The 8,010-nt window shown below is 32.0% G+C and overlaps 1 pseudogene; it reads right to left on the bottom strand.

Moving 5' to 3' along the window:
- Nucleotides 1–6,012: 6,012 nt before the first annotated feature.
- Nucleotides 6,013–7,580, bottom strand: LOC115230916 (annotated as a pseudogene).
- Nucleotides 7,581–8,010: the final 430 nt, after the last annotated feature.

The following is an 8,010-nucleotide window of genomic DNA, read 5'->3' as shown; positions in this document are numbered from 1 at the left end:
CTTGCTAAGGTTGGTCTTTTATTTTAGGGTTAGGTCACTGAAGAGGTTTGTTTATAGATTTGTGTGTGATTTGAAGACAGTTGTGGGGTTATTCTTCTGCTGAGTTAAGTCTTCTTGTTAATTCTGTTGAATAATTGCTTTGATTGAATAAATATTTGATTTTTGTTGTTTATTGTGCATATTATTTTTCTTACAAGTCGTGATTTGGGGGAAAGAGCTATTTTAGATGAGTATAAATAATTGAAAAGATAAAAAAACTCCGGTGAGTATTCCACGTTCGGTAATAATTTCCAAGTAGTGTGTTTTGAATTTGGAATAGAAATTTCTCATTTCTAGGATTTTAGTTTCTAGTTGAATTAAGCTTTCCTCTTATAAATTCTTGCTCAAGATAATTTGTGGTTATTTTGCCTTGTTTAGATGACTATTAATCAGTTTTTGTTCTTTTTAACAATGTAGTGTCTTTAGAACTTAGTACTGAAACAATAAATTGTATGTTAGCAGATTTGGAAATTATCTAATTCATACATTCGAGTTCATAAAATATTAAATATTGGAAATTTAGTTTCAGCTACTATTTTTTCAACATAAGTTTTTATATTGTTTGTGGAAAGATTTTTATTAACTCCGTCTCTATTGTCACTGGAAACAATTTCTTTGGTGATTAATGATCAAATTAGGAATGCAAAGTCATGTGGACAGTATATAATACACATTATTGAGAAACATTCTTCAAATCACTAAAGGTAAAAAAATGTTTGTAGTAAGTGAGTACCATTAGTAGTCCAACTCTGTCCCAATAACTGGTTATCCAGCATGCGGTCTGTTCAGGACTTCTAGTGAATACTCGAAAGGTATTAGACAGCAGAGTACTTCCCGACATAAAGACGAGGGACTGATTAAGTTAATTTCCTAAAATATTGTATTGCCTAAGTAAATGAAAAACTATGATCAACATCTTTTAGCCAGATATTTAGTATTTGTTGCTAAGTTATCAAACTTTTTTTTACGTAAAATTTAGAAAAACATTTTTTAACATAGCAATAACATAATAAACTAATTACGTGATCCGGATTCACTTCACAAAGGACCTCATCTTTGCACGGTAATCTTCCCACTAGTCACACAACGCAACGAATGAATGGTTGGTTGCAAAGACATAGACCGGCAATCTGAAGTTCAGCTTAATCAGATTTTCCAAACGAGCCGCCCCGGAACCTTTGTTCCATTTGACCAATGTTTGGCTTATTTGCACGCCCTTAATTGAGCCTTCTCGGTTTTCCTCCTGTTGATAAATAAGGTTCCCGTAAACACAAGCATAGGAAAAACATGGTTTGATGTATTGAAGATATATGTTTGTGAAGACCGGGTGAGAACTACTCTTCCATAATCCCAATAAGGTTTCAACAAGTTCATTTATTTTTCGCATTTCATAAGTATTTTATCTAAATTTTGAGAAAAGCAGAAATCTATATCATACTCACTTGTAAAATCCTCTGCATTTTTCACTGTTTCTTATTGTCTCCTGAATCTTAGGCATAATCTCAAGATTTTAAAAAATGTAAATCATTAGCTGAATAAGCGAGAAACTCTTTTTTCATTCAAAAGTCGGAACGAAGATCCAATAAATGCAAAATTGGTAATAAAAAATCACCTTAGTTAAGTTAGTTAATTAATCCACTTTTGCGCTACCAATTGATCGTTAGCGTCCTTCAATCAACCCCTGATGACAGCATAATCCTCCGAAAGTGTCTGGGAAGACATCCTTCTGGACGTCCTTTATAAGTTGGATATTCAAAAAATCACGTTTGAGGACATTATTTTCTTAACATTTCGATTCGGAAATCTATATTTATTTCAAATGTAAATAAAAATTTCAAACAAATTCAATTTTGAAATTCCATTATAAAAAGTTTATTTACAAAAAAACAAAATAAGAATTAGTAGGAATTTAAATCAAGAAAATTGGTGTGTATCTTCTGTTTGTTTCAACAAATTTAGATACAGCATTAATTTATACGTCAATTTCATAGGTTATCAATTAAAAAAAGTTCTGAATTTTAAACACTTTAACTAAATGAGTTCAAAATTTCTAAAATTATTTCTGAGCTGATAACGGTATGTTTGAAGTTTTACAAAATATCAAATCAACAAATAATATTCCTGTGTTCATAATATCTTCAAAGTTTTATGCTACTATAAAATCAGAAATGAAATCAGTGTACGATTTAACAAAAACTGGTTAATCATGGATTGCTGAATCAAAAAAGTTCAAATGATTGTTGAAGGAGAAACGAGTTATTACAAACTTGCGGGAAATGCTATGTCAAAAACATTGAGGATGTTGGCATTAGCTTGCGCTGCAATTAACTCTGCTTTAAAGGAGATCCAAATGGCATTCGAAATTGTCTAAGCTCAAGGTTTATCAGGACTTTTCCGTTTTTACATTTTTCGACGGGTTCTTCGGACAGGATTAGGAAACAATTTCCTCCAATGCTGTTTCAGTAAAAACCACACTTTTAGAGGTCTCTCTTTTTGGATTCCATTCGTTTTGTTGTAGATTAGTTCAATAGTTGAGTGGTTTGTTTCTTTGACTATTCAGGAGGGTTTTAGAAAAAAGTTAAGATTTAGAATCAATTAATGTGCAAAGAGAATAAATTGACTGTTTTTAGAAAAATGGCAATTGAAATTCTTTGTAGGAATCATGATGATTCACTTTGCTCACATTTACGCGAAGAAATCCTACTTCTGAGGTCATAGATAAAATTTCCTGCATCTCCAAAGACTTCAACTAAGACGGGAGCAAAAAAGATGATATGAGAGAATTTGATATTTGTCGATTTTCACACGCTCCTGCGTGCGCAAGGAATACGGCCGAAGAGATAATTTCAACACAAAAAACTTGCCTTTGTAGATCGCATCCCACACAAGTGACATACTTTTTAGAATAGGAAGATTGTCTTTTGTCATCACTTTAATGATAACTATAAACTATTCTTCATATTATTTAATGGAGAATTCGTACTTATTAAGTTTGATATCAAATGAATTTTCTCTTCAATACGAAGAAAAAAAATGACTGAGAACCTAATCATTTAAGAGTTTTAGTAATTTGTCTTTAAGAAAACTAAGCTCAACAAGGATTTCGATGAGATTATCTTAGTTAATATTTTATTTATTTGGGTTAACAATACTCAATTTAACTATCATTAATTGATGTTTCTTCTATAAGACAACTACTCCGAGGACCGATCACGTCTCGACACCTCTCCTAATATTATTGTAGTAAGAAAGCCGACTCCTCTGACAGGTCAACTGACACTCGAAATTACTCTTTCCTAACGATAAGATTATTTTCTTCTTCCGCAATTTTGTTGTTGTCAACCTTAATGCAATGCATGGATAGCGATCATGCTTGCCAACGTTTCTTGATTGTCACTAATTGGATGTATCCATTAGTCCAGATTTAATTTTTTATGTAGGACTATAACTGTTCACTATTCTATCCCATGTAAATACGACAAGGACTATTGTGACTGTGCCAAATTGTCCAGCAAGTAGATTATACTTGTAAAATTTATCTACTTCGACTTGCTTTGAGTTGCCTTTAAATGTAAACACGACTTCAAATATTGTTATCTAATTTTATATTTTATGAAATACACTTGTTTTCAAGGCCATGTCTACTTTCGTGTCAACAGGACTATTTCCCACGATCACTAACCTACCTAAATAATACATATAAATCTCATGTCTTTTTAACTGGAGGAATTCCAGTCCTGATTGATGCGATTCTTAAATGAGACCACCACATTAGTTCACTGCTTTATTAACATGACTATTTCTAAGAAAATTCATTAGGTAGGTCATTAATAGTTAAAGCAATTAAAATTCACTTTAATTGCATCAACATACAAGGCATGCATGATGGAATGATGGCATCATATCGAACTAATTGAATGTCTATTTTTTAATAACTACTGATATAATATAAAATTCAGGTATAAAAAATTATCCTAATAAAGTGTTATCCGGCATCAGTAAGTAAGAGTCATCTCTTATATCAGAATCATGACTGACTTAAGAATCATCATCTGCCATAAAATCAATTTAACAAATAGACGTTAATTGTATATACTTTAGCTAGACTATTTAATTTAGATTCTCAGTCCCGATTATTGGAAATCTCTTTCCTCTCTTAAATAACAAGCGAGAAACTTTACTAACGTTATTTTGCAGTGTGCTTATTAATAATAAATAACACAACAAATAATAATAATCAAATTTTAAAAATATTACTAACACACTTAAAAAAAATTATATAATTTAACTTTAAATAGGAAACACAGAAACTAGGCAGTCATTTCTTAGATCCTAAACTGGAATGTATAAAAGATGCACCTCTCTAGCAACAGGAGAGAGACTCCTATTCAGAAACTAGGGTAGTGTTGAGATCCTAACACCAGTGGTGTTGGCAAGCTTTGTGAGATATTAGCTAAAATGAACTTGTACAAAACAGAAGTACAAAATTCTAAACCTGTTTTTTCAGAGATCAGCTACAACTAATTCTTTTTTCGCGAAGTCGATCAAAAATGTCGTCCCAAATCCTCTATAAGAGAGAAAGAACCACGTCAATTTTGAGGAGATTCTAGAGGCCAAATTGAATATGTTTTGTCACATTCTCGGATAGATATAGATACCCGCACAAACTCAGCGCCATGTAGGATCACTTTCTTTGGACGCAATACATTTCAGAGGCTGCTCAAAGACAACAGTGTCGTCTGTCCTTCACGAGGACTTCAAAAAAATGAGAAGCGCTTTAAGGATAACGAGGATCTTTACATGTTACGCGACCTGGCTCGAATATAACAAAACATAGAAAGGTGACTTCACATGCCTACTGACATCGCGTAGTGCTAATAAGAATATGAATTCAGCTCAAAAGGAATTGAAAAAACTTATTTAGTGAGCATGATCTACATAAATAATTTCAATATGTTTTCAATTATAATTTTTTGAGAAATTTATTAATGACCAAAGGACCAGGGTGAACTTGTTAATTATAATTTCCCATGATCCTCGATGCACTTCGCAAGAGACGGAGATCCTTCGGAAAGGTTCGATCGACCTGTGAAAAAGATTTCCTTGGGGTCAGATTTCTACAAGTTCTTTTTCGGTAGGGATTAGGTGCCCTCTGAGCGTTTTCATATCAATTGAAGTTCCAACTAACATGGTAAACCACATTACGCCACGCTGAGATCCGGCAGGTAGGAGATTCCATTCACAGGACTCGTCGCCTCACGTTATTCTACATAAACTGTCGTTTATTTCCTCTTCATACATTTAACAATTGTATGATAGATAAGCATTACATGCTTTAAAATCAATAATTTCAATCTGACTGTGATGAACGGGTGTACCAATTTTATCAGGATTATGAAGTTTCAAATTTTTTAAAAAATTTCTATTAAGTTACTTGAACAAGCTGGCTTTTTCGACAACTCTCGGTCGCTGTGCTCAACGAAAATACGCACCCCGCGGTTCGTTAAGCTGACTCTTAGGCTCTCGATTATTCTCTTAGCTACTTACCTAGCTAGCATCTAATTTTGTTTTTGATTTTATGATTTATCCAAAAAGAAATTATTTGAAATAATCTAATAGTCAATCATTATACATTTTAATACAATTGATAATTAATTTTCCGACCATTATTCTAAGAGTTATTAATGATTTAATTGGCAATTTGTTAATCTACATTTTGTTAATGATAAAATAGATTAAATAAAAACCAATTTTTGTAATAAAAAACTATATTTGCTGACTCATAAACGTATTTTTCAATGAACTAAATATCTGTAGAAATTTTTTTTCTTAAATAAAAATACATTAAATAGAAAAATGATAATGGTCAAATTCTTTTCATCATTAATTAATCATTTGTGGGTAATATTAAAAAAATTAAATATTAAATTATGGTTAGAAAAATCGAGATAATCAAATTAGAATTAAATTAGATTAAGTTGATATTTTTTGGAGAATGATCTGATAAATATCAATTCCTCGCAAAAACGTATCAACATTTAGATACTCATCATGGTCATGAGGAAGCACAGGAGTGTTATTCATCGGGGAAAAGTTGAGAACTGGAATTCCAGTCTATGTATTGTTAGATTTAATAATGTACTCCACGAAGATATCTTGCATCAGTTCCTGCCGGAAAAATCATGACCTGTGTTTCCAGTTCACTAAAGTTTTTTATCAAAAATTTAAAATTAAAATATAATTTAACTCAATTATTGATTAAAACTCACAGTTCATCAATAGCAGAAAAAAACGATTTACAAAACGGGGAATCAAGGGACGAAGGTTGAATTTGTTCACTATCCTGTCAAATATTACAAAAATTCAAATAAAACATAAATTTTATTGATAAAAATCTCATTTTTTTCAGCTTCAGGAAAAACCTGATCACAAATTTCAGTAAAACTTGTGGTTGAAGGTAATCGTAAATCAAATGCTTCAAATAGCTTAAATAAGAAAAAAAACTGGCAGAAAGAGTGGCCGGGATAACGTTTGTCTGTACGCCGCCTTCAAGAACGGTTAAATTGACAGTTGTTACATCTCCCAGTTTCATCCCGGGATTTCTAAAATTAACAGTTTCATAACAACTCTTCAAGTTTTCGTCTTTCATTATTGCGGAAAGATTGTACTGCAGCGAGACAGTTTGCCTATAATTTAAAACCTAAAATTTATTACCATCTTCTCTCCTGCAGTGTTCTCCAAAAAAAGTGACCCATGGCCTGGGTTTCCATGACACGTCAATTTGAATGCTATAAATCATTCAAGTCAAAAAAATCAAACGCATTACAGTCCTTTCGCCATAAAAAACTGAAAACGTTGCATTTGGGGATGCAATTCCTACAACTCTTAGTGACATAATAAAACACCTTCATCAAGGGCAAAACCAATGTTGAGAGATTTAAAATACTCACTCTTCACAAACGTCGCCATTCCGGTCAGTCCACCGATTTCCTCATCTGATAACAATAAAATAAAAATTATAAACCTGGTACTACGCTGATGTATATAGTTCGGCGAGGAACATAACCTTCTTTGATGAGTTTTCTGATCGCTTCTAAATATCTGACGTCAGTAAATTAAAAAATACTGAATTGTGACACATTTCATATCCTAACCACATTTATAATATATTTAAACCTGACTTCCACGTGCATAGATGTTCCCATTATTGTCCATTTCTGCACCAAATGGATCAAATGTCCATTTCTCCTTAAAATATTTGAATTTACACATAAATACTCTGTACACTGGAACAACGTCCATGTGAGAATTCAGTAAAATTGATTCCGCTTCAGGGTCGTTCCCTTGCCACTTTATTACAAGAATCAGCTTTGTTGGATAAAATTCTAAAACGGTAGGCTGAAGCCCTATTCCAAGGGCTAAATCAGAGAGAAATTTAACTGCAGGACCTAAAAGTGCTTTTTATTTAATAGAATGTCACCATAATCAGGATCTGGTTGGACTGTTGGAAATCGCAGATATTCACGAAATGCGTCGACCATTTGATTAATAATTTATAACAAATTATGCACTTATATTATGATTAAAACAATTAAATATAAGTTAATTTATTTGTCAAAAAGTTAAAATAACAAACAAAACTCAAACAGATTTTAAGCTAATAAAGTAAAAAAGGTTTTAAGCTGACTCATCATTATAATCAATTGGAATTTTTGGGATTAGTTTATTAATTTTGTTTTTCATTAAAGTCCTTTGCTTTGTCATTTAACTCTAGTCTCACTATCTTGTAGGAGCTTGGTGTTAATTAAGGTTCATGTAGCTTTTAACACAAAATAAAGCGTTCGGCTCCCACATGGAAACTATCTTTATGCAAAAGCAATTGAACAAGCTAGTAAAAGAACAAGAGACTAAATAAAATGAAATTTATTGTAATCAGGCGTCAAGTCTGTTGTCCCGATTATCAAAAGCAAC

Source organism: Octopus sinensis, unplaced genomic scaffold (assembly GCF_006345805.1).
Source record: "Octopus sinensis unplaced genomic scaffold, ASM634580v1 Contig16769, whole genome shotgun sequence".
NCBI classification, from domain to species: domain Eukaryota; kingdom Metazoa; phylum Mollusca; class Cephalopoda; order Octopoda; family Octopodidae; genus Octopus; species Octopus sinensis.
The sequence above is the reverse complement of the archived record's forward strand: the minus strand, read 5'-3'. Positions and strand labels throughout refer to the sequence as shown.